General features: G+C 42.1%; 1 protein-coding gene and 1 long non-coding RNA gene across 8 annotated transcripts in view; both read right to left on the bottom strand.

Annotated features, from left to right (window-relative positions):
* The window catches only part of setd3 (SET domain containing 3, actin histidine methyltransferase), a 167,679-nt gene that overhangs the window by 88,954 nt on the left and 52,463 nt on the right, over window positions 1–26,262 (bottom strand). The gene's annotated exons all lie outside the window — the stretch shown is intronic.
* LOC132389784 (uncharacterized) lies at window positions 1,359–14,055 on the bottom strand. Its single transcript, XR_009510693.1, has 2 exons — window positions 1,710–14,055; window positions 1,359–1,624 (listed from the first exon to the last, which is right to left on the bottom strand). It is a non-coding gene; the product is annotated as an uncharacterized LOC132389784 (long non-coding RNA).

Raw genomic sequence — 26,262 nt, 5'->3', positions numbered from 1 at the left:
CATGCTTACAGCTAAATGAAACATCATTCCTCTGGGGACAAAACACAATGTACATGGTCGCACACAGCACATATATTTACGATCCAAAGCACACTGTCACAAAATAACATTAGCACAAGTCCCAGAGTGACATGGCCAGAAGATTTTGACCCAGTTATAGAATTAGAATCAGGATTAATATCAGGATTAAAATTTGTTGTTATATATATTCAATTAAATTGAAATAATAAATTAAAATAAATATGTACTGCGTTCACTACTGGTTCATATTCTTACAATGGCTCATCGTCCATTTAGAAATCTGATGCAGAGGAGAAAAGTAGATCTAACATTTTAATAAATGCTGAGATCTTTTAGATACAACTAGAGAAAGAGAGAAACAAGTATTCCATGAACCCCTGCACAGTAACACATAAATCATATTCAACTTCATGGGCAATGTACTTTCAATGTTTTTACTCACAGGCTACTGACTTTTTAAAAATATATACGACTCTGCCCAGGCTCAGCTGGCTCCAGCTGACAGTACCCGGTATGGGCCCGTATCCATGGTTATGGATCCCACTGCCTTGTGGGTATCTTTGGGAGAAGAGAAGGCCAAGGAGTAGACCCTACACAAATCCGGAGTGGAGCCCCTAAGATGGTTGGATGACGTATCACGTCACCTCCCGGCAGCTCCTTCAGCCAAGCTGATACCAAACATACTACTTCACATTCCTTTGGACCACATCCGCAAGACCGAGAGGGGGATCCTGATGTCTGGGCAGCCCAGGATCACCATATTCATTGCCCAGGTCTGCGCCCCGATGGCACATCCATTGTCTACTTAGACAGATGGAGTAATTAATAATTAATTAATTTTTACAAGGTTTTAATTTGGGATCAAGCTCATTTTGTAAGGACTATGTTTTACGGATGGTGCAATGAGAGCAGCAATGCTCCAGTAATGTGGTTAGCCCATGCTCGCGTCACTGTAGAGCTCTGAAGCAGTTGGCAAGACAGTTGGATGGAGGCCAGTAACAAAACATGAAAGAGTTTACTAGAAAACTAAAAATACAAGTTCATTCTTGTATGCACTGGAAAGAGAAAAAAATTATGGTGGTTTCTTCTTTCAATTTGGGGGGCAGCAAATAATTTACATGAATTTGAAACTTTAGATGGAACAATTACAATCTGAGTTTAGGATACACCTTTCTGCAGCAAGAGGATCTATTGTTTCACATAAGCTGGGTGTAGTCTAAACCAGGGGTCAGCAACCTTTACCACTGAAAGAGCCACTTGGACCCGTTTCCCACAGAAAAGAAAACACTGGGAGCCGCAAAACCCGTTTGACATTTAAAATGAAATAACACTGCATACAACGTTTTTTTTGCCTTTATGCTATGTATAAACAAACTATAATGTGTTGCATTTATGAAATTGATGAACTCCTGCAGAGAAAACGAAATTACATTTCTGCATGCAACAAAAACATTTTGAACTCCGAAAAAAAGACGTTGGGTTGAAAGTTACTTTTAAGTAAAATATTCAATGTCTATTTGAGTCCTTCTTGTATTTATGAAAAACGCCGAACTTAAATTTTCCGCCAGCAGCAAACCAAAAATAACGTCAGCCAGCTGTCATCCTGAAAAATGAAAGGACTATTTCACTGAACAATGAAAAAATATGAATATAAGTAAAATAATAGGCAATTAAAATATTTATCATACTTGGTTAATGGGATTTCTGCTCCTGGACCTCAGCGCACAGCGTCTGCACATCAGGGCTGTATGATGTCACCTTCATCTTTACACAGGATCGCAAGCTGTCATCTGTGAGGTTTTCAATATCACTCCATTTGTGTTTCTGAGCAAGAACGGCCTTCTGACGGGCAACATCTTCAAGGTCTGCTGTCAAGCGTCTAAACTTGGACACCCATATGTCTTTGTCGGCTATGTCGGCCAGTTCCATCTCAAGATCAGGTTGACTCACACCTGCCAATGCAGTCGTATTCAGTAGGGAAGGATCGATGCTTAAGGGAGTGACCGGGAAGGATAATGTGTTTTTTTTTTTCCTCTCTGAACTCACAGAAGCGTTTCCCAAACGATGTTTGCATTGCGATGATTGCAGAATGTAAATACTCCGAAATTATCATGTCGTGACCTTGTTTGAACTCTCTCAAATTGGGGAAGTGAGACAAAGTGCCTTTCTGTAAATCTCTGGCAAGCACTGTCAACTTGCGCTCGAATGCCAAAACATCCTCCAACATGTGCAGGGCTGTACGTCCTTTCCCCTGAAGAGCTGTGTTCAGCGTGTTCAGGTGTGCTGTCATGTCTTCTTCTATATGTGCTAAACATGCTTTAATACAATTTAAAATTGTACATAGAGCTCATATGTCTAAAGATAAACTTGCTCGATTCTATTCTCATATTAACCCTCTATGTGACAGATGTCATTTAGCAGTGGCCTCATTGACCCATATGTTTTGGTCATGTCCCACTTTACATAATTATTGGAAGGATATATTTACTACTATTTCTTCAATTTGGAATATAGATTTACAACCTCATTTTATTACTGCAATTTTTGGCATACCAAATGAAGATGGTAATCAGTTTTCCCCCTCAATCAGACGAATGATTGCTTTTGTAACATTAATGGCCAGAAGGTCTATACTACAAAATTGGAAAGAAGTAAATCCTCCTACTACATTTCAATGGCTTTCTCAAACTATTTCTTATCTGAGTTTGGAAAAAATTAGAAGCACTATTTTTGACTCATCAATTAAATTTGAAGAAACTTGGAGACCGTTTATTCGACATTTTCATATGAATTAATTTGGCCTTCTCCAGACCTTTCTGCTTATTCATGTTCAGGTATGGAGTTCCGGAGTTCTTTGACACTATCTTATACTTGTAAACTGTTATTATTGCCTATGTTAGTTTAGTTTAGTGTTTTATTTTTTTTAATATATATTTTTTTTTCTCACATTTTTTTTTTATATATTTTTTTTCTTTTTTAATGGTTATTTTTGTTTTTTTTTCATATAATCATGTGGACTTGATTAAGGTATTTTCTTTTGTTGATGTTTAGTAGGATATTATTATCTTATTATTAATGTGATTTCAAGTTTATTGTATTTATAATTTACTTATTACTATGTTATTTTTTTTGTGTATATGTGAAAATCAATAAAAAGATTGAAAAAGAAAAAGAAGGTGTGCTGTCATGTCTACCATGAAGTGTAGCTTTTCCAGCCACTCTGGCTGTTCCAGCTCAGGAAAGGTGAGCCCTTTGCTGCCCAGGAAAGTTTTCACTTCTTCCAGACACGCGACAAAGCGTTTCAGCACCTTCCGTCTGGACAGCCAGCGATAAAAACACGTTGTAGCGGTGTCAGTAAACTGCAGTCAAAGATAGCTTTATTCGAACTAAACAGCCTTGCTTTTAAGCCTCCCTCAACCCAGCCCCCATGGACGCAGATGCTGCAAAAGACGCGTACTCACAAACCCCCGTAGGCTATCTCCCTTAGCCGGAATGCTGGCTAATTGTGAGCCGTTTCGGATGTGGCAGGAAATGTGTCGCTACACTTAGGTTGTACAAGATCACCATAATTACATTTCAAAAGCTAACAAACTAACATAAAATACATTTTAATTAAATACTGACCAATTATTTCCCAAAGCCACAGGGAGCCGCAGCACAGAGGTGAAAGAGCCACAAATGGCTCGGGAGCCGCAGGTTGCCGACCCCCGGTCTAAACACAGCACTGCAAGTACATCTTATTATAAGAAAAAAAAAAGTAACTCCTAGGCATTTTATCCGCCATTTGGCCTTCAATATGATCAGGGCTGGTGTTCTACAAGGAAGAAAGTTTTGGCTCCATATTTCTCTTCTTTATGCTGCCCTATGCGAAGCCATCCAAAAAATGTTAATAACACCCAGCTCTTGCACACCTTACTAATGGTCACACTGTTTGTGGATATCGAGAAATATGCTCTACTTAAACACTGTGGGAATAAAAACGCATTGATCCTCTTGAGGCCACACGCAGGCTCCAGCAGCAACACCTTATATTCTGTCTGGATAGCCTCCAACCTGATGGTATAGACGTCAATTCCTTGAACTTCCGGTAACTACCCTCCCCGCGCCCCCATCCTTCACAATTCCCCATTCTTCGGCCTTCACCCTGTCTTGTGCAGCTGGATCCTGGACTTCCTGTCAGATCTGTCAGGCTGGTGGTAAAAGTGGGCTCCCTCACCACTGCTCCTCTGACCCTCAACACAGGTGCCTCCTCCCATGGTTTCATCCTAAACCCCCTCCTTTACTCTCTGAACACCCATGACTGTGTTGCTACCCACAGCTCCAATCTGCTAACTGAATTTGCAGATGATACTACACTGATTAACCTCATCTCATATAATAATGAGGCAGCCTTCAGAGAAGAAGTCATTACCCTGACACAGTGGTGTCAAGAAAACCTCTCCCTCAATGTGGCAAAATCAAAGGAGCTGGTTGTGCACTACAGGAGGAATGGAGATAGGCTCACCCCTATTGACATCAATGGATCTGGGGTTGAGAGGGTGAACAGCTTCAAATTCCTCACTTGGTCTGTATATACCGGCTGTGTGAAGAAAAAAGCACAACAGCGCCTCTTTCACCTCAGACCGTTGAAGAAGTTCGGCATGAGTCCCCAAGTCCTAAGGACTTTCAATTGAGAGCATCCTGACTGGCTGTATCATTGCCTGGTATGGGAACTGTAGATCATAGAACATAGAAACTTACAGCATATTACAGGCCTTTCGGCCCACTATGTTGTGCCAACCATGTAACCTACCCTAGAGACGGCCTAGAATTTCCCTAGCACATAGCCCTCTAATTTTTCTTAGCTCTACGTACTCATCTAAGAGGCTTTTAAAAGACCCTATTGTATCCACTTCCACCACCGCTGTCAGCAGTGCATTCCATGCACCCACCACTGTCTGTGTGAAAAACTTATCCCTGCATCCCCTCAGTACCCATTTCCAAGCACCTTAAAACTAGGCCCCCTCATGTTAGCCATTTCAGCCTCAGAAAATACTTCTGGCTATCCACACAATCAATGCCCCTCATCATCTTATACACCTCTATCAGGTCACCTCTCATCCTCAGTTGCTCCAAGGAGAAAAGGCCAAGTTCACTCAATCCTATTCTAATAAGGTATGCCCTCTAATCCAGGCAACATCCTTGTAAATCTCCTTTGCACTCTCTCTATAGTATCCACGTACTTCTGTCAGGACTCTACAGAGAGTGGTACGGACAGCCCAGCACATCTATGGATGTGAACTTCAGGCTATTCAGGACATTAACAGCCACAAGTGCGTAAAAAGGGCCCGAAGGATCATTGAAGACCCAAGTCACTCCAACCACAAACTATTCCAGCTGCTACCATCTGGGAAAAGCTACTGCAGCATTAAAGCCAGAAACAATAGGCTCTGAGACAGCTTCGTCCACCAGGCCATCAGACTGATTAATTCACTCTGATACAATTGCATTTCTAAGCTATATTGAATGTTCTGTTGTACATACCATTTATTACAAATTACTATAATTTGCACATTGCACCTTCAGACAGAGCCTTAACATAAAGATTTTTTTTTACTCCTCATGCATATCAAGGATTTAAGAAATAAAGTCCATTCCTGTTTTCTTCTCTCACCTTATCTCCCTACCTTCCTCTGGTGCTCCTCCCCTTCCCTTTCTTCCATGATCTTCAATCCTTTCCCATCAAATTCCCCCTCCTCCAACCCTTTATTTTGTTCACCAATCAACTTCCCAGCTCTTTACTTCACCCCTTCCTCCTCTCCTAATTTCACCTATCACCTACCACCTTGTACTTCTCCTTCCCTCTTCCCCCACCTTCTTACTCTGACTTCTCTCCTTTCTTTCCAGTCCTGAAGGGTCTCAGCCCAAAATGTCAACTATTTACTCTTTTCCATAGATCCTGCCTGGTCTGCTGAATTCCTCCATTTTGTGTGTTGCTTTGGATTTCTAGCATTTGCAGATTTTCTCACGTTTGACATTGATCCTCTTCACAAACTTCATACCATTACCACTGACACAGGGACACGTTAGCCAATGGGAGGTTGAAAAAGACAAGAATAGACAATAGGTGCAGGAGTAGGCCATTCGGCCCTTCGAGCCAGCACCACCATTCAATGTGATCATGGCTGATCATTCACAATCAGTAACCCGTTCCTGCCTTCTCCCCATATCCCTTGACTCTTATCTTTAAGAGCTCTATCTAACTCCTTCTTGAAAGCATCCAGAGAATTGGCCTCCACTGCCTTCTGAGGACACCTTGGACTTTTAGCTCAGTAGCTTTTCCAGTGCAGTGACCACACATCTAGACCATCAACATGGGTGCTTAGTTGTACTTCTATATCATTACCTTTCTTTTAACCTGCCTCGGTTCAAATGATGCCGAAGCTCTAATTATGTCACCCGCACAACTGAGTATTCCAACATAGAATTAGACAAGGTTCCACAATTACATCCTCCATGAACTTGAGACCATGACTAAACTTGTATAAAAGTTCATTTATCTATCAACACCTTGACCATCCTGAGCAGCTGCATCACTGCCTGGTTTGGAAATTGCACCATCTCGGATCGCAAGACCCTGCAGCGGATAGTGAGGTCAGCTGAGAAGATCATCAGGGTCTCTCTTCCCACCATCACGAATATTTACACTACATGTTGCATCCGCAAAGCAAACAGCATTATGAAGGACCCCACGCACCCCTCATACAATCTCTTCTCCCTCCTGCCGTCTGGGAAAACGCTCTGAAGCATTCGGGCTCTCACGACCAGATTATGTAACAGTTCCTTCCCCCGAGCTATCAGACTCCTCAATACCCAAGGCCTGGACTGACACCTTGCCCTACTGTCCTGTTTATTACTTATTGTAATGTCTGCACTGTTTTTGTGCACTTTATGCAGTCCTGTGTAGGTCTGTAGTCTAGTGTAGCTTTCTCTGTGTTGTTTTTTTTACGTAGTTCAGTCTAGTTTTTGTACTGTGTCATGTAACATCATGGTCCTGAAAAACATTGTCTCACTTTTACGATGTACTGTACCAGCAGTTATGGTCGAAATAACAATAAAAGTGACTTGACAAACAATATGCATTAGCATGAGGTTAAGGAACAGTTTAAAATTCGTATTCCAATTTCTTCTGTTAATGCAGCCCTCCCTTTATAATCACCTTCATATCAATAACCCTTGGTTACCAATCCTCCTCTAATCTCACACATTAATAATCCCAAGGTTTAATTATATCATAAATTCAATTATATCCTTAAGACTTGGAATTCCCTCTCCAAATCTCTCAAACTCCCGAGGGCTTGGTTGTGAGCCCCTATTTAGTGCTTCAATGTCATTGATAACAGTCTTGCAAAGTGACTTGGTACGCACTACGTAAATACATCGGTTTTAAAATATTCCTTCTGTACGGTAATCCATGATAAATTACCGAAAGTCCCTAATGTGCTTGTATTTCCATGAATATTTAAACTTTACCAGAGAAAATATAAAATTTACAAAAACAAAAATTCAGAAATTCAGTTGGAACACAACTATTAAGGAGTAGTTGTGGAAAATGGTATGGATGCATTTTAGGATGGTGTCAGGAAGGCAGGGTGGATTAGATAGAGATCGTGACAGGGCAAGTTAAAACAGAGCTGGAGGTTGTTTACCTGGAGCTTAAACATTAGCTTTGAAATGTTGGCCAGACGTTTGAAATGTGTTGTAAATTCCATGAAGCATATAATCCACATATTAATATTGTTCAACTGCTTCATGCCAGCTATCATTGGGACTTTCTTTTCATTTGGACAAGAAGTTGAACTCAAACAAAAGATTTACACGAAATAATTTGCGATTATTATGATTCTGGAGATGCTGCAAACATTAAAGGTCCCAACAAATTTGCAATGGATAGAAATGCAAGCTACGTAATCATTGACTTGTGAAGAAATGGGTAAAGATTAACAGTCGATTCAAAAATTTAAAAAACAGCCCCACAATATGCAATTCATTAAGTAGTTTAAAAATCCTGGGCTCAAACTTAACAGTTTAATCACACTGGCTTGGACTTGACAGTCACCAGCATTCATCCCAACTCTTGCTGCCACCACTGGTTGAACCTGCCCCTTTTCCAACACTGGCTACAGACAGAGATTCCCAACATCTTGAAATGGTGATTCATTGAGATGGCAGGACAGCCATTAACACAGAAGAATTTTGAACCCCTTCTAATCAAAGAGAAAAGACAATAATTTTTAGTTAGTAATAAATATTCTTTTTCTGAAAAAGTAGTCAGCAATACAAGCAGCACACACAAACTGCTGGAGAAACTCAGCAAGTCTGGCAGCATCTATGGAGGGGAATTTGCAATCAATGTTTCATCAGCAAAAAAAGCAAGCTTGTAGCAAAACCTCAAAGATCAGAGCTAAGTTATACATAAAAAATGCAAATCCATGAAGCTACTGCTTACCCTAGGGAATTAAAATTTATTTTCAGGAGTATTTTTTTCTAGGGCACAAGTTTGCTGTGTAGTAATGATTGATTAGTACATAATCACGATCTGCTTAATATTTAGAGGAAACTGTTGGCAGTTCTAATTGTTGTCAAGTCACTGAAGCAAAACCTACCTTTGCCCCTAAAAATCACACAGTCTGCTCCAGTAGTTCGTGGCTTATTGTTACTGGTGCAGTCACAGAAATCTAATCATTTATATGGTACAATGCAGCAAATGCCAAGAGTTTCTTCATCATTAAACTCAAAAATCAGCCCCTAAAGAATGGATAATTTTATTGCCCATTAAAGTGATTTCTTCCCTTCTCTCATTTATCACAAAAAAAACACAAGTACATACCTATTAATATAAAACACTGTGACAAAATGGCAGCACAGTTTGCTAACACATTGGTACGCCTAGAATTCTGGTTTCTAAAGAAAAATGTTCATCTCCGGATTGCTGTAAAAATTCCCTGTAAAACAGATTTTTTAATGCAATGGACTATTACCATTATTAGATAGAGTGGACAGCCAGCACCTCTTCCCCAGGGCACCACTGCTCAATACAAGAGGACATGGCTTTAAGGTAAGGGGAGGAAAGTTCAAGGGGGATATTAGAGGAAGGTTTTTCACTCAGCAAGTGGTTGGTGCGTGGAATGCACTGCCTGAGTCAGTGGTGGAGGTAGATACACTAGTGAAATCTAAGAGATTACTAGACAGGTATATGGAGGAATTTAAGGTGGGGGGTTACATGGCAGGCAGGGTTTAAGGGTCGGCACAACATTGTGGGCCGAAGAGCCTGTACTTTGCTGTATTGTTCTATGTTCTATTAACTGAGGGGTCCATGAACTCCAGGCTGGGAATCTCCCGGGTGTAAAATAAGTGCAGAGAATTAGAATTTACAGAACAAAACAACAATTTCATTAAATGAGCACCTGAAAATGGCTAACAAGTGTAGGAAACATTAAAATATTTAGGAAGGTTGGTTTTTGGAGGTTGGAGCCAATCATCAGTAACATTGCAATCTTCCCTTTGTACTGTAATGCAGCATCACTTCAGACCTTTGTGTTTGAATTACTGGAATGGGGTTCAACCTGGGAGACTCTGGCTCAGAGAAGAGAATGCTACTATTTTCAAATTTTAAAAAATGTGGATAGTGATTAGTCTATAAAGAGTTTGTATGTTCTCTCCATGACTACATAGGTTTCCTCCAGGTGCTCTGGTTTCCTCCCACAGTCCAGAGAGGCATGGGTTACTGGGTTCATTGGTCACATGGTGTAATTGGGCAGTACACACTCGTAGGGCTGGAAGGGTTTGTGACTGCTGTTTCTCTAAATAAAATACAAACAAACAGATCTGGAGTCCCCAATTTTGGATAGGTGTAGAAGATTGGCTGTGAAGGTACTTCCATAAAGGAAGACAAATTCAAGCTGGAAAATCGTAATAATCCCCTTTGTCTTAGGTGTTCAGGTGCAAAACCCTAGAATAGGCCATACAAGAGAATGCAGATACTGGAATCTGCAGCAACAAGCGGCGCTGGAGGAACTCAGCAGGCCTAGCAGCATCTATGAAATGAAATAGACAATGAAAATTTTCGATTGAGAACTTTCCAGCTTTTCCTCCTCTCCGATACCCTTTCCCCATTCAAAATGGTCAAACCGAGTACAACTATAACCAGGAACGTTGGATAGCAAAGTTGATGATTATTTGCATATCAGGCCAATAGATTTGGATGGTTTTGCAGAAATGGCAAAGTTGATAGCTGTCTAGTGCATTGACGTGTTCACTAAAGGTAGTCCACATCAAAGGAGCATTCAGAAAGTGAGGGATCACTGTTTCTTGGCAATCTATGAGCTTTACCCAGGAATGAAGTTTTAATCTTCAATCTTTTTTCTTGGATGATCAGCAACTAGGTTTTCACACTGGAAATCTCAATTGGTACTTTTGCTGAAAGCATGATTCCAGCATGCTAGGTTTTCTAGCATCTCATCATGGGCCTTTAGTGCCAGAGGGGGCTGGGTGTGTGTCCTGAGTTGGATAGCTCACACAGGTGGGTAGGGAAATGCAATTTGTCCATGTTCAGTGCAGGGAACATCCTCTGGTATGGCTTCCTTGTGGCCTCAATAATAGAGGATGGAAAGACCATATGATCATAAGATTATAGAGGCAGAATCAGACCATTCAGCCAATTGAATCTGCTCTACCATTTCGCCATGGCTGATTTATTTCCCTCTCTGCCACACTCTCTTGTCTTCTCCCTATAACCCTTCATGCCCTGACTAATCAAGAATCTGGACAATGATTCTATGCGAAGAGAGACATTGATTCTGCAGTGAATATAACTAAAGATTGAATCACTTCTTATATGTGCTGTAGATTAGTCCCACTTGAGTGGGCTATGTGTTGCAGGGCTGTTCAATGCTCTATTAAGTGTAAGGGGTTTCTTTTATATTACTGTTAAGGCTAATAAAATGGCTTCTTTGTTACGTTAAAAGTAAAAATGCTTCTTTGTTATGTTAACTGGTGAGAGAGTGCTTTCTCTTGCAGATTGTTTGGGTTATAATTGCTGAAAATGAGAATTGTATTAATTTGTTAACCAATTGGGATAGCTGTTATTCTTTCTTGTGGGTCTGTAAGCTAGTGTTGCGCGGACTTTTGAGGAGATGGCGCAAAGGGGTTAGAGGGAGAAGATGCAATGTTGTAAGCTGGGCGACGGAACGGACCCCGAGTGGGGGTCCGAGGCCCAGGGTTTTCGGCGTGGAGAGGAGACGAGGACAGATTCATGCGGACTGTCTGGTTGACCACCGTTGTTGGTCCCAGGTGGCGGGTCGAGGAGGTCGGAGGGGATCGAATGGTGGCAAGAAGACTTCATTAACTGAGCTCCAACGGTTGTGCACAAAGTGGTTTGAACTTTGATAAGTTTGGCACCTTTTACTTTTCCTTTTATATTGTATCTCTATTAGTACATAGTTCCAGTAAGATCTATAAAGTGTAATCATTTAATCGCATATGGTGTACTGTCTTGTTATTTAGCGGGGTGGAGACATCACACAGCATTTGCGGGGCCAAAGGCTGCTCCCCCTAGACCATAGGTGTCAAACTCAAGGCCCGCGGGCCATATCCGGCCCGGCATACAATTATATCCGGCCCGTGAGATCATTTTGAAGTGAAACGCTTTGTAGTTATAGCAGAGACTGAGACACATGAGAACAGGCTGAAAAAACGGAGGCAATGAAAGCTGCGTTCGCACGCGCCCAACTGATCCGGCCCGCATGAAGCTGCATTTTGCCCAATCCGGCCCATGACCTAAAATGAGTTTGACACCCCTGCCCTAGACGGAAGCGAGCTGAGCGAGCCTGAGGCTTACCGGGGGCTACATAAGGAAGGCAGAACAGCAGGGAATGTGAACTTACAGCAATAGTGAATAGTGAACATACAGCAGGGAATATGGACTTGCTGCTTGGAATAATAAACAAAAGCCTGGAGAAGCTCAGTAGGGAAATGAACAATTGACGCTACAATGAAGACCTTTCACCTGACTTGGAATAATGGCTTGCACAAGGTGTACCTGAATTAAAAACAGAGATGATCATCTGAGAGCAGCCAAACATGAGGATTCTTCTCAACTGGCCTTGGTTGACAGAGCTGAGTGACTTTTGGGAAGTTGAAAAAGGCCTCATGTGGTAGTTATTATACCCAGTATTACTTCGGGAATGGTCATGTGGTTGTTATGTCATGTTTATTGCACCTCTTGATGGGTGAAATCTAAACGGAAACTGGAGGGGAGGCTCTTTGACAACAAGGAGGGAGATGTTTATTATGAGCTTCTCTGTGACAAACACCATAGAGAACATAAACCATAAAGATGTAGCCTTCAAGATCGAAGTTATACTGCTTTAACTAGGTCACCTAATTTTTTTTATTTGAAAAGTGATACTCCTCAGGGTTAGAATTTTTATGATTTGTCTGCTAATTGGTTTTAACTACCAATCAAAGATCAGTCTGGCTTTATCTTTCAGGAAAATAGTCAATTTGACTAAAACAAATTGTAAAGTAAAACAAATTGACTGCAGGATGTATTTTAATATGGATTTCAGCAAGGCATTTGATAAGGTACCCAATGCAAGGCTTATCAAGAAAGTAAGGAGGCATGGGATCCAAGGGGACATTGCTTTGTGGATCTAGAACTGGCTTGCCCACAGAAGGCAAAGACTGGTTGTAGACGGGTCATGTTCTGCATGGTGGTCAGTGACCAGTGGTGTGCCTCAGGGATCTGTTCTGGGACCCTTACTCTTCGTGATTTTTATAAATGACCTGGATGAGAAAGTGGAGGGATCAGTTAGTAAGTTTGCTGATGACACAAAGGTTGGTGGTGTTGTGGATAGTGTGGAGGGCTGTCAGAGGTTACAGCGGGACAATGAAAGGATGCAAAACTGGGCTGAGAAGTGGCAGATGGAGTTCAACCCAGATAAGTGTGAAGTGAATCATTTTGGTAGGTCAAATATGATGGCAGAATGTAGTATTAATGGTAAGACTCTTGGCAGTATGGAGGATCAGAGGGATCTTGGGGGTCTGAGTCCATAGGACACTCAAAGCAGCTGCGCAGGTTGATGCTGTGGTTAGGAAGGCATATGGTGTATTGACCTTCATTAATCGTGGAATTGGATTTAGGAGCCGAGAGGCAAGGTTGCAGCTATATAGGACCCTGGTCAGACCCCACTTGGAGTACTGTGCTCAGTTCTGTTCGCCTCACTACAGGAAGGATATAGAAACCATAGAAAGGGTGCAGAAGAGATTTACAAGGATGTTGCCTGGATTGGGGAAGCATGCCTTATGAGAATAGGTTGAGTGAACTTGGCTTTTTCTCCTTTGAGCAATGGAGAATGACAAGTGACGTGATAGAGGTGTATAAGATGAGAGGCATTGATCATGTGGATAGTCAAAGACTTTTTCCCAGGGCTGAAATGGTTGCCACAAGAGGACACAGGTTTAAGGTGCTGGGGAGTAGGTACAGAAATGAGGTTGGGGTAAGTTTTTTTACTCAGAAAATGGTGAGTGCGTGGAATGGGCTGCCAACGACGGTGATGGAGACGGATATGATAGGGTCTTTTAAGAGACTTCTGGACAGGTACATGGAGCTTAGAAAAATAGAGGGCTATAGGGAAGTCTAGTAATTTCTAAGGTAGGGACATGTTTGGCACAACTTTGTATTGTGCTGTAGGTTTTCTATGTTTCTATGTTAATACCTTTTACTAGAGTAGGGTGTTACAATGTTCCTTAATGAGATAATGCAGCTTTGAGTACATGTACTTTTAAATGATGGGCATAAACATTAGATAAATATGTAGAGGTTCAGGAAAAGAATTAGAGCTTGTGTATTAAGATCTAGAATTGTATCCATGATGTTTTTACAAATAAAATGTGCGCTGCATTTTATCTCACACACTTCCACCAATAAAGTGACTTAACGTATGGATTCCAGTCAACCTTTACATACAGGTAATTTCAATAGGGATAGTGAATGGAAGGCAAGGAAGAGAGAAGTTGCTTCTCTTCAGGATCGAAGACAAGTTGCTCTCATTCCTGTTTTATAAGTGGTTAATGAGGCCCAAATCCGTTTGGCCATTGCTATACAACCAAAGATGCCTAGTGAGTCATCCACCCACCCACATTTTGATAAATCAGACCACCAGGTTGTATGAAACATAAACAGCAGAAATAAGGAGGATCAGTACAGAAATTTGTACAATGCGATTCTGAGGAAATACATGATTGCTTTGAGGCAACAGACTGGTCCATGGTCAAAGACTTACCCCTTGATGAATGAGCCACCACCATCATGGACTTTAGCAGCAAGTGTGTAAGAACTGTGCACAAAAGAGGACAACCTGAGTATTCCCAAATCAGAAACCATCGATAAACCAGGAAATCCAATCCATACTGAAGTCTAGGTCTTCAGTATTTAAATCAGGTGACCCTGATTTTCACAAGAAATTAAGATACAACCTCCATAAAGCTATCAGAGATGCTCAGAGACAATCCCACTCCAAAAGAGAGCCCCAGACCAGCCATCAGTTGTGACAGGTTTTACATACTACAATAGACTACAAAGCAAAGATAAGGAAATATTGCTGACACCAGTACATCCCTTCCAAAAGAGCTCAACATATTCTACGCATGTTTTTGGACAGATAGGGATTGTCTGTCACTGCCCACCCCTACCGCCTCCAACGCGCCCAAGCCCAGTCACTGTTACAAATGTGAAATCCACTTTTGAAGAGTGAATCAAAGGATCTAGATGGTGCCCCCAGCCGTGCCCTTTGATTCTGTATTTTAACTGTATTTGGAGACATGACATTTTTAACCCTTCCCTGCTTCAATCTGAGGTTCAAGCCTATTTTAAGAAGAACATCATCATCCAGTACCCGAGGAAAACAAAGAAACATGCTTTAATGACTACCGGCCAGTGACTCTGGCATAAAACACCAGGGTGGTCATGGCTTAATTCCAGCCTCTCAGTGAGCCTAGACTCAAAGTAATTTGCCTCCCACCAAAGCAGGACTATAACAGGTGCAATCTCTCTGGCTTTATACTCATCCCTGGAGCATCTAGACAGTAAAGACACCTATATTCTATCATCTTTTATCAAATACAGCTCTGCCTTCACTATTATAATTCCAAGCAAGTTCATTACCAACTCCAAGACCCGGGAGCATGGATCCTCAACTTCCTGAGCACTGCCTGCAATCAGTAAGGGGAGGCAGTGACACCACTTACACAATAATTCTGAACACAGGTTGTGTCCAGAGCCCCCATCTCTTCCACCTGTACACTCACGTAGCTGGGGACCTAGCTAGATTCTGCTCTAACTTCATCTGCCAGTCTGTTGACAATACCACCATAGAGGTCTGCATCTCAAATAACAATGAGTTGGAGTACAGGTAGGATAAAGAGCTTAGTGACATGGTGTCATAATAACCTTTCCCTCAATGCCCAGAAAAGAGCTGGTCATTGACTTCAAAAAGTGACTGGTGCATAGGCTTCTGTCTATTTCAACAGTGCTGAAGTTGTAAACTTCACCAGTCCTGGTCCTGTGGTGTGTAGACACCACAGCCAAGAAAGCTCACGAATGCCTCTATTTTCTCAGGAAGCTAAAGAATATTAGCTTAATCATTGCGCCATAGAAAGCAACCCATCACTTACATGGTAACTACTCTGCCCTTGGAAGTAAAAAGAAAACTGCAGAGAGTTGTGGACACAAGTTAGCACATCACAGAATTCAGCCTCCCCTCCATTAACTGTCTATAATTTTTGTTGCCTCAATAAAACAGCCAGTATCATTAAAGGTCTGGCCCACTCGACATCCCTCCCACGAGGGAGAAGGTACAGTCTAAAGCAGGGTGAAGGACAGCTTCGACCCCTTAGTTATAGAGTTATAGAAAAGTACCACACAGAAACAGACCCTTCAGTCTATCTAGTTTCTGCCGAACCATTCAAACTGCCTACTCACACTGTTATAAGAATATTACATGGTTCCCTAATACAATAAGATGGATCCTTGATCTCACAATCCACCTCGTTAAGATTTTGCACCCTATTGTCTACTTTCACTGAACTTTCTCTGTAGTTGTTACACTTTCGTTCTGTTATTGTTTGCCTTTGTATGATCTCAAAGCAATGTGTAATCAGTTGATCTGTAGAACAGTATGCAAGATTAACTCTTCACTTTATCACGGTACAGGTGACAACAATAAACCAACTCCAGTGTGAGAACCGCAGTGCTCTACTGTTGTAGCATTTGGCACCTGATACAGCAGGTAGGTAGGTAGTTTGTGATTCCTTCTGTCAAACATACAGTGCTTCTATGTGTTCCACACGCAGGAATCCAATGTTCTCAACACCATCTTAAATGCCATCAACACATTCTCTGCAAAATCTGCCAAAGTTGCTGGAGGGTGATGTGCACCCACAAGAGTCAAAGTTGAATTTGAGGTAACATGCACAAGCACATGGTGGTGTAGAGGTTAGTGTAAGACTATTACACCTTGGGATGTTGGAGCTCAATCGTGACGTCAACTGTAAGGAGTCTGTACCTCCAACCCGTGAATACGCATTCCTCCAGGAGCTCCAGTTTCCTCCCACATTCCAAAGATGGACTTGGTTAATTGGTCATTGTAAATTGTCCTATGATTAGGCTAGGATTAAATAGTTGAGTCGCTGAGTTGAGTGGCTCATTGTGCCAGAAGGGCCTGTTCTGCACAATATCTCTAAATAAAATGCATGCTATGCACAGGTGGAATGAAACACATAAACACAGCATGAAGTTAAAGTGACACTCAGACTGCCACAAAGGGCAGGTCGACAACACTGATATTATTCTGTGCTTTGTCACAGGAAAAGATAGCTGGGGAGGTCAGGAAAAGATGAGATGCGCTCAAAGACACCTTGAGGAAATGTGAGGGAGGAAAACAGTGCAATGATTAGAAGCCCATCTGTGTGGCAAGCAAAGGAATAACACAAAAGAAACTGTTTTCATTCTGAACAGAGAAGATTTCAGCAGAAGCAAGTCAGAATTTTTTAATTCTGTGAAAGCTGGGGCGTAGCTGGAGTTAGAAATACAGAAAGTAATTTGCAGGTGAAGGTAAACTACCCTTATAGGAAACGCAGCATGTTATTTACTTGTTTATTACTTGGAAACAGGTTCTATTTAGGGCTGTTAATTAATCTACATTAGTGTGCATGAATAATGAGCACCTCTGCTTCATCTGCAAAGAGCAGAATTTCCCAGTGGCCACTTCAATTTCTCTTCCTGTTCCGAAATGTCATCCACGGCCTTCTCTGCTGCCATGATGAGGCCAGTCTCAGGGTGGAGGAGGTAGCCTCCAAGCTGGCAATTTTCCCCTCCCCTCCCTGTTCCCACTTCTATTCCCCACTCTGGCCTCTTACCTCTTCTCCTGGTGCCTCTTCCACTTTCATTTTCTCCCCTGGTCCACTCTCCACTCACATCAGATTCCTTCTCTAGACTTTTACCTTTTCCATCACCTCCCAGCTTCTTACGTCACTCCCCCTTTCCCTACCCAACTAATTTCACTTATCACCTTTTAGCTTGTCTTCTTTTTCCCTACCCCACCTTTTTATTCTGGCATCTTCCTCCTTCCTTTCCAGTCCTTTAGGTCTTGGCCCAAAACGTCAACTGTTTATTCATTACCATAGATGCAGCCTTTCCTGCAGGTTCCTCAAGCCTTTTGTGTGTGACTCCGGATTTCCAGCATCTGCAGAATTGCTTGTGTTTATCAAATGCAAATTAATGATTCTTTTCTTGGGAAAAAAATTCAGATTACTTCTGCTTTTTAAAGAGGGAAAATTCAAAAATGAATGTTCTATGCCCTGCAATGAACACTGACATGATGAGTGGTTGTGAATATCTCCTGGAAAACTGGGGCAACAGCCTCGTGATTAGTAGATTCTGCAGGTGTCCAAGCTGTGATTCCCTGCAGCCAAAGTAAAGCAGACAGAGTTGTGCCACATCTCTGCTTTTCTTCATTAGGAGGGTGAATACAGTAACAGCAAGTGCATCCCATCACATCACCGCCCTGCTGGTTGTCAGGTAATGGCAAGCGCTCATGCGTTGGAAACCCTGTATGCTTTGGCTTCTTTTGGCATTCTTAATTTTTAAAACTCTTACCAAAATGTTCCAACCGTTTGCTGGGAAAAACAAACTTCCTTGCAGTTGTCCAATCTAACCATTCACCAACTTGAAAGCTTTACTTAAACTGACATTAAATGTCCTTTGTTTAAAAAAAAGATACTCCTTAACAGCATTTATGTTTCTGTTCCCAAGAACGGCCTAAAAGCACAAACACTTGATTTACATCAGTAACTTTCCTCCTGTGACATGTTAAAGTATTTAATATCAAGATCTCTCAAACAACTGAACTGCAGACAGGTTTTGATGGCAAGCAGTTTTCATTTAGTCATTCGAAAGTTCTGGTACTCTACTGTTGTCTAGCACTGTGATTAACTCAGTTATTTCAAACAATTGATCTAACTGCATTAATTAAATTTATTATTTAGTTTAGTTCCCTTGACCCATGGATTAAAACACTTGTTCTTGAGTAAAATGTATTCATGTAGGTGTCAACTAGTAAATTACTACAAATAAAGAGTTTGTATCACATTAATAGGGATCCGAATTTACTCAAAGTGGCACAACAGTAAAGTAAGCTGCAACACACCCTGGCTGCATGATTTACTTACCCTGATAACAAAGCAAACTGGCTTTAAATTTTACTATCAATGTTTTATGATGTGATTTTATACCCACGATACCCAACGTTTCAGTATATGAGCAGAGAAAGGGTGAACATAATCAAAACAACAAACAGTTAGCATTTCTCTCTTTAACGTTTTATCATGCTTAGAAGGTTGTTCGCCAAGCCTGGAGGTGAGGTCACAAACGTTTCGACACAGTCGAGGTGACATCATCAATGCACAGTTTGTTGCCAAGTGCTCGTGTTAATACTGACACAATGTAAACGCGAGCACTCGGCAGAAACAACACTCCATGGCACACTCGACTGGTGACAAAACATTTGCCCCCTAACCTCCAGGCTCAGCAAACAACCCTACAAACAAGCAGTCAACCCAAATCTTCCTTCATTTCAAATGGTTTATCATGCAAACTGCTAAAACTTTTAATAAATCCTTCTTACAAACTAGCATTTGATTACATTTCCTAAAGGCTCAGCAAAAACAGCAAATCCTTTGAGGAAAAACATTTTAGGTTGCCTTGCCTGACAGCAGCCGCTTATGCCTTGTAATCAGCAAATAAATTTTTACTGTCTATATCAGTAATTTACGATAAAGACATAATCCTTAATGAGCACATTTATGCACAAGTTTTATTACAGCAATTTGGTTGAACAAAGTGATTTAGTATCAACTCTAATACTACCTAGCAGGAAAGATATGTAATCGTTTCTCAAATACTGTTCTATTTTATTCATCTATACATCTATATATTACATGTGCAGAAAAACCTTAATTATTTTCATTAGTTTGATCATCATTATTCAGAAGACCACGTCAATGTTGTCACCACTGCAAAGAACAGACACACAAGGCTTCTCTCAGTTCAAGTCCTCCCCAGGTTATAGCAGAGTTCCATTCCAGTTAACTGTTTGCAACCCAGGTAGTGTGGAAGTTCGAAATGGCATAAGGCAGAAGATGCCTGCAGCAGCCTGCAAATGATCTCCCAAACACCTGTTCATATGTACAGTGAGTACACGTGTCAGACATTCGACCTGCAATACCAATGTACAAGAGATTCTGTAGAGGCTGGAAATCCAGACTAACACACCAAAATAAATGCTGAAGGAACTCAGCAGGCCAGGTAGCATCTATGGAGAGGAATAAATAGTTAATGATTCAGGACAACACTTGGCCTGCAGGAATTCCTCCAGCATTTAGCGTGTGTTACAATGGAATCCAAGTCACTTTCCCAATCTGGGGAAAAGAATTCAAAGACAAGAAAACCTGCTTGAAATCCAAACAACACACACAAAATGCTGGAGGAACTCAGCAGGCCAGGCAACATATATGGAAAAGAGAACAGAGTTGATGTTTTGAGCCGAGACCCTTCATCAAGACTGGCAAAAAAGAATTCAAATACAGTTCTGGTGCAGGAACTATCTCCAAAACTGAATGAGGATCCAGCTTTGCAAGTACTAGAGATCTGAATATAGCTTCACTTTGATCTGCAAGACCTAGATAACAATTATAAACTTATCTGCTAATAATTCTATCTAATCAAGTGCTGATGAATGGTCACTGAGCTGAAACATTAATTCAGCTTCTCACTCCACGTGTTATAGACAATAGACAATAGGTGCAGAAGTAGACATTTGGCCCCTCGAGTCTGCACCACCATTCTGAGATCATGGCTGATCATTCACTATCAATACCCAGTCCCTGCCTTGTCCCCATATCCCTTGATTCCCCGATCCATCAGATATCTATCTAGCTCCTTCTTGAAAGCATCCAGAGAATTGGCCTCCACCGTCTTCCGAGGCAGTGCATTCCACACCTCCACAACTCTCTGGGAGAAGAAGCTCTTCCTCAACTCTGTTTTAAATAACTGACCTCTTATTCTCAATCCATGCCCTCTGGTACTGGACTCTCCCAACATCTGGAACATATTTCCTGCCTCAATCCTATCAAATCCTTTAATTATCTTAAACGTTTCAATCAGATCCCCTCTCAATCTCCTCAATTCCAGCGTGTACAAGCCCAATCTCTCCAATCTCTCTGCGTACGACAGCCCTGCTATCCCAGGAATCAACCTAGTGAATCTACGCTGCACTTCCTCAATTGCCAGAATATCCTTCCTTAAACCTGGAGACCAAAACTGTACACAATATTCCAGCTGTGGTCTCACCAGGGCCCTGTACAAATGCAAAAGGACATCCTTGCTCTTGTACTCAATTCCCCTTGTAATAAAGGCCAACATTCCATCTGCCCTCTTCACTGCCTGTTGCACTTGCTCATTCACCTTCATAGACTGATGAACTAGGACTCCTAGGTCTCTTTGCATTTCTCCCTTACCTAACTCTACACCGTTCAGACAATACTCTGCCCTCTTGTTCCTGCTTCCAAAGCGGATAACTTCACATTTATTCACATTGAATGACATCTGCCAAGTATCTGCCCACTCACCCAGCCTATCCAAGTCTCCCTGTATTCTCCTAACGTCCTCTTCGCATGTCTCACTGCCACCCAGTTTAGTATCGTCAGCAAACTTGCTGATATAGTTTTCAATGCCCTCATCTAAATCATTGACATAAATCGTAAAGAGCTGTGGTCCCAATACAGAGCCCTGTGGTACCCCACTAGTCACCTCCAGCCAGTCCGAGAAACACCCATTCACTGCTACCCTTTGCTTTCTATCTGCCAACCAGTTTTCTATCCATGTTGAAACCCTGCCCCCAATGCCATGAGTTCGGATTTTACTCACCAATCTCCTATGTGGCACCTTATCGAATGCCTTCTGAAAATCTAGGTACACAACATCCACTGGCTTACCCTCGTCTAACATCCTTTTTACACCCCCAAAAAACTCCAACAGATTAGTCAAGCATGATTTGCCCTTGGTAAATCCATGCTGGCTCGGCCTAATCCTATTACTGCCATCAAGATGTGCCACTATTTCGTCCTTAATAATGGACTCAAGCATCTTCCCCACGACTGACGTTAGGCTAACAGGGCGATAGTTCTCCGTTTTCTCCTTCCCTCCCTTCTTGAAAAGTGGGATAACATTAGCCACTCTCCAATCTTCAGGAACTGATCCTGAATCTAAGGAACATTGGAAAATGATTACCAATGCATCCGCAATTTCCTGGACCACCTCTTTTAGAATCCTCAGATGCAGACCATCTGGACCCGGGAATTTATTAGCCTTCAGTCCTACCAGTCTACTCATCACAGTTTCTTTCCTAATGTCAATCTGTCTCAATTCCTCTGATATCTTATGACCCTGGCCCATCCATACATCTGGGAGATTGCTTGTGTCCTCCCTGGTGAAGACAGATCTAAAGTACGCATTAAATTCTGTTGCCATTTCCTTGTTTCCCGTAACAATTTCTCCTAATTCATTCTTCAAGAGGCCAACATTGTTCTTAACTATCTTCTTTCTCTTCACATAGCTAAAAAAGCTTTTGCTATCCCCTTTTATATTCCTGGCTAGACTGAGCTCATACCTGATTTTTTCTCTCCGTATTGCTTTTTTAGTTAAGATCTGCTGTTCCTTAAAACTTTCCCAATCATCTGTATTCCCACTCATCTTAGCCCTGTCATACTTCTTTTTCTTTAATGCTATACAATCTCTGACTTCCTTTGTCAACCACTGTGGCCCCTTCCCCCTCTTTGAATCCTTCCTTCTCATTGGAATGAACTGCTTTTGCATCTTTTGTATTATCCCCAAGAATATCTGCCACTGCTGATCCACTGTCTTTCCTGCCAGAGCATCCGCCCATTTAACTTTGGCCAGCTCTTCCCTCATGGCTCCGTAGTCTCCTTTATTTAATTGCAACACTGACACCTCTGATCTGCCCTTATCCCTCTCAAATTGTAGATAAAAACTTATCATGTTATGATCACTACTTCCTAATGGCTCCTTTACTTCAAGATCACTTATCAATTCCTGTTCATTACACATCACCAAGTCCAAAATAGCCTCGTTCCTGGTTGGCTCAAGTACAAGCTGTTCCAAAAATACATCCCTTAGACACTCCACAAACTCCCTATCCTGGGGTCCAGCACCTACCTGATTCTCCCAGTCCACCTGCATGTTCAAATCTCCCATAACGACTGCATTACCTTTAGCACATGCCAATGTTAACTCCCTAATCAACGTACCCAATATCCACGCTACTGTTTGGGGGCCTGTACACAACACCCATTAGGGTCTTTTTACCCTTACTGTTCCTCAGCTCAATCCACACAGACTCTACTTCCCCTGTTCCCAAGTCACCTCTTGCTAAGGACTGAATCTCATTCCTCACCAACAGGGCCACCCCACCCGCTCTTCCCATATTTCTGTCTCTACGATACCTGAACATCTTCAGCATTTTAGTTTCAAATTTCTACTATCAAAATTTGTCACTTTTCATTTAATCATTTAAGTTCTGTTGTAAAATTCCATGCTGAACAAAAACTTAACTTGAACACTACTGGTTGAGATACCAACTTTTGGATCCATTAGAGCAGAGGTTCCCAACCTGAGGTCCACAGACCCCTTGGTTAATGGTGGGCATCTGAAGAATTAAAAAAAAAAGGGTTGGGAACCCCTGCATTACAGAAAATAAATAGTTAGAAAATAAAGAATTCAAGTTGTAAAGAAAACCAAATACATGATGAATTTAATCAGGTGTAGCCACACAACTATCTGCCTCAAATCTAAGAAATCCTAATAAAAACAATGGGGCACCACAGTGGCATAGCAGTTAGCGTAATGCTATTTCAGCTCAGGGCGTTGGGTTTGGAGTTTAATTCCAACACAATCTGTAAGAAGTTTGTAAGTCCTTCCTGTGAGTGCATTTCCTCCCACTGTTGAAAGACATAACAGTTAACAGCCCATTGCAAGTTAACCTATGATTAGGAAAGGGTTAAATAGGTGAGCTGCTGGGCGGTGCAGTTGGTTGTTCTGCACTGTATAAATAAATAAAATACTCCAAATGAATATACTCAGTTCATGGTTTGTTATATACCATAAATGATAGGAATTTATTCAAAGTTATACAACCAAGGAGTGCCAACAGGTGATGTGATAGAGGTGTACAAGATGATAAGAGGCATAGATACAGCAGAGTACCAGCATGTTCTTCCCAGGGCAGAGATGGCTCGTATGAGATGGCATAATTTTAAGGTAATTGGAAGAAAATATAGTGGGGGGAATGATGGGTGAGGGTGTGTGTGTGTATATATACACACACACACACACAGAGTCAGTCAGTAGTGGGTAGTGGTACAGATAGATACAACTAAGGACATAAAAGAGGTCCTTAGATTGGTATATTGATGGAAGTAAAATTGAGGGCTCTATGGCAGGGAAGGAAAAGATTGATTCTGGAGTTGGTTAAACGTCTGGCACAAAATTGTGGGCTAAGTGGTCTGTACTGTTCTATTTTAAGTGCAACAATGTTCAATTCAGTCCATCAGTACATTTCTGCAGAGAATTATTTTTCTACAACACATACAAACAAGCTGGATGAACTCAGCAGGTCGGGCAGCATCCACTGAAATGAGCAGTCAACGTTTCGGGCCGAGACCCTTCGTCAGGACTGAAGGAGGAGGGGGCAGGGGTCCCATAAAGAAGGTGGGGGGAGGGTGGAAAACCAATCAGAGGAAAGATCAAGGGGTGGGGAGGGGATAGGCAGGAGAGGTGAAGAAGGAATGTAAGGGGAAAGCACTATGGGTAGTAGAAGAAGGCAGAATCATGAGAGAGGTGATAGGCAGCTGAAAGACGAGGCAGAGTGAAACTGGTATGGGGGAAGGGAGAGGGAGGGAATTACCAGAAGCTGGAGAATTCAATGTTCATACCAAGGGACTGGAGACTACTCAGATGGTATATGAGGTGTTGCTCCTCCCACCTGAGTTTGGCCTCATCATGGCAGTAAAAGAGGCCATGTACGGACATAACCGAATGGGAATGTGAAGCAGAGTTGAAGTGGGTGGCAACCCGGAGATCCTGTTTGTTGTTGCAGATGGAGCGGAGGTGCTCGACGAAGCGGTCCCCCAATCTGCATCGGGTCTCACCGATGTAGAGGAGGCCGCACCAGGAGCACCGGATGCAATAGATTACCCTAACATACTCACAAGTGAAGTGTTGCCTCACCTGGAAGGACTGTTTGGAGCCCTGTATGGTGGTAAGAGAGGAAGTGTAGGGACAGGTGTAGCACTTGAGCTTACTGGGATAAGTACCAGGAGGGAGATCTGTGGGGAGGGACGTGTGGACCAGGCAGTCATGGAGGGAACGATCCCTGCGAAAAGCAGAGAGGGGTAGAGAGGGAAAGATGTCCTTAGTGGTGGGGTCCTGTTAAAGGTGGCGGAAGTTGCGGAGGATAATATGCTGGATCCGGAGGCTGGTGGGGTGGTAGGTGAGGACAAGGGGAACACGGTCCCTGTTGTGGTGACGGGAGGGTGGGGTGAGGGCCGAAGTGCGGGAAATGGAGGAGATGCGGGTAAGGGCATCGTTGATGGCATCTTCCCCTCTCTACTTAAGCTGAAATGGCGTAAAGCAAAAATCCATTAATTTATATAGGAAAAATTTTCGTAAAAGCGAAAATCCTCTTTGTAATGTGAAAACAGGTTACCAATGTAGGTCTTTTGTAAAAGTGGAGCGACGTAAAGCGGGGGACACTTGTATAAAACAAAAAAATTCTTTAACAATTTTGTAGGCTAGGCAACACAGGTGGAAAGTGAAACAAAAAATGTCACAGACCCATCACATTGACAGCTTGTCTTTCTACAGATGCTACCCAACCTGGTGAGCTTTCCTAGCATTTTCTGTTTACTTCAGGTTTTCAGGATCTGCAGTTTTGGCTTTACTGATTTTCACAGTTCTAACACGTTCTTCTGCATTTCATTCTCCAACTGTCACCTGGAGAACCTTGGAGACCATTCTGTCACAAACACTCCACTTATTCTTTCCAGTAATCCCTTCATCTTAAAAACACACTTCTTTGCTCATTTCTCCCGCTCTGATGAAATGTCTGGGTGGCGGTACATCTCTAACAAAGAAGGAGTAAGGTGCTCCTTCCCTCTGCTAGCCTGCAGGTCACCCATGGTAACAAGATGCAGCACCTGCTTAGCCCACCTCCCCATAATCAGGGTTGCGTGAAGCCATGGGAGCAGGTTGGTGGATAGTTGTATGAGCAGCTGGTGCACACCACAAGTCCATAGGTGGAATCAAAGGTTGAGAATCCAAAGTAGAATCGTCGCTATTGACTTTTATCTCGTTCTTCTCAATTCTATTGTCAGAGTCAACAGGAAAGAAATATATTGGTATGCAACCACTGATGCCAGGCAGACAATCTCTGAAGATTATTGGTGATGGCTGGGGTCACCCATCTTGTAAGACACCGCCCAGAAGGCAAAGGCAAACCACTTCTGTAGAAAAATGTGCCAAGAACAATCATGGTCAAAGACCAGGATATCCTACTTTATATGACATGG

Source organism: Hypanus sabinus, chromosome 2 (genome assembly GCF_030144855.1).
Source record: "Hypanus sabinus isolate sHypSab1 chromosome 2, sHypSab1.hap1, whole genome shotgun sequence".
Taxonomy (NCBI): Eukaryota; Metazoa; Chordata; class Chondrichthyes; order Myliobatiformes; family Dasyatidae; genus Hypanus; species Hypanus sabinus.
This window is presented reverse-complemented; position numbering and strand designations above follow the sequence as displayed.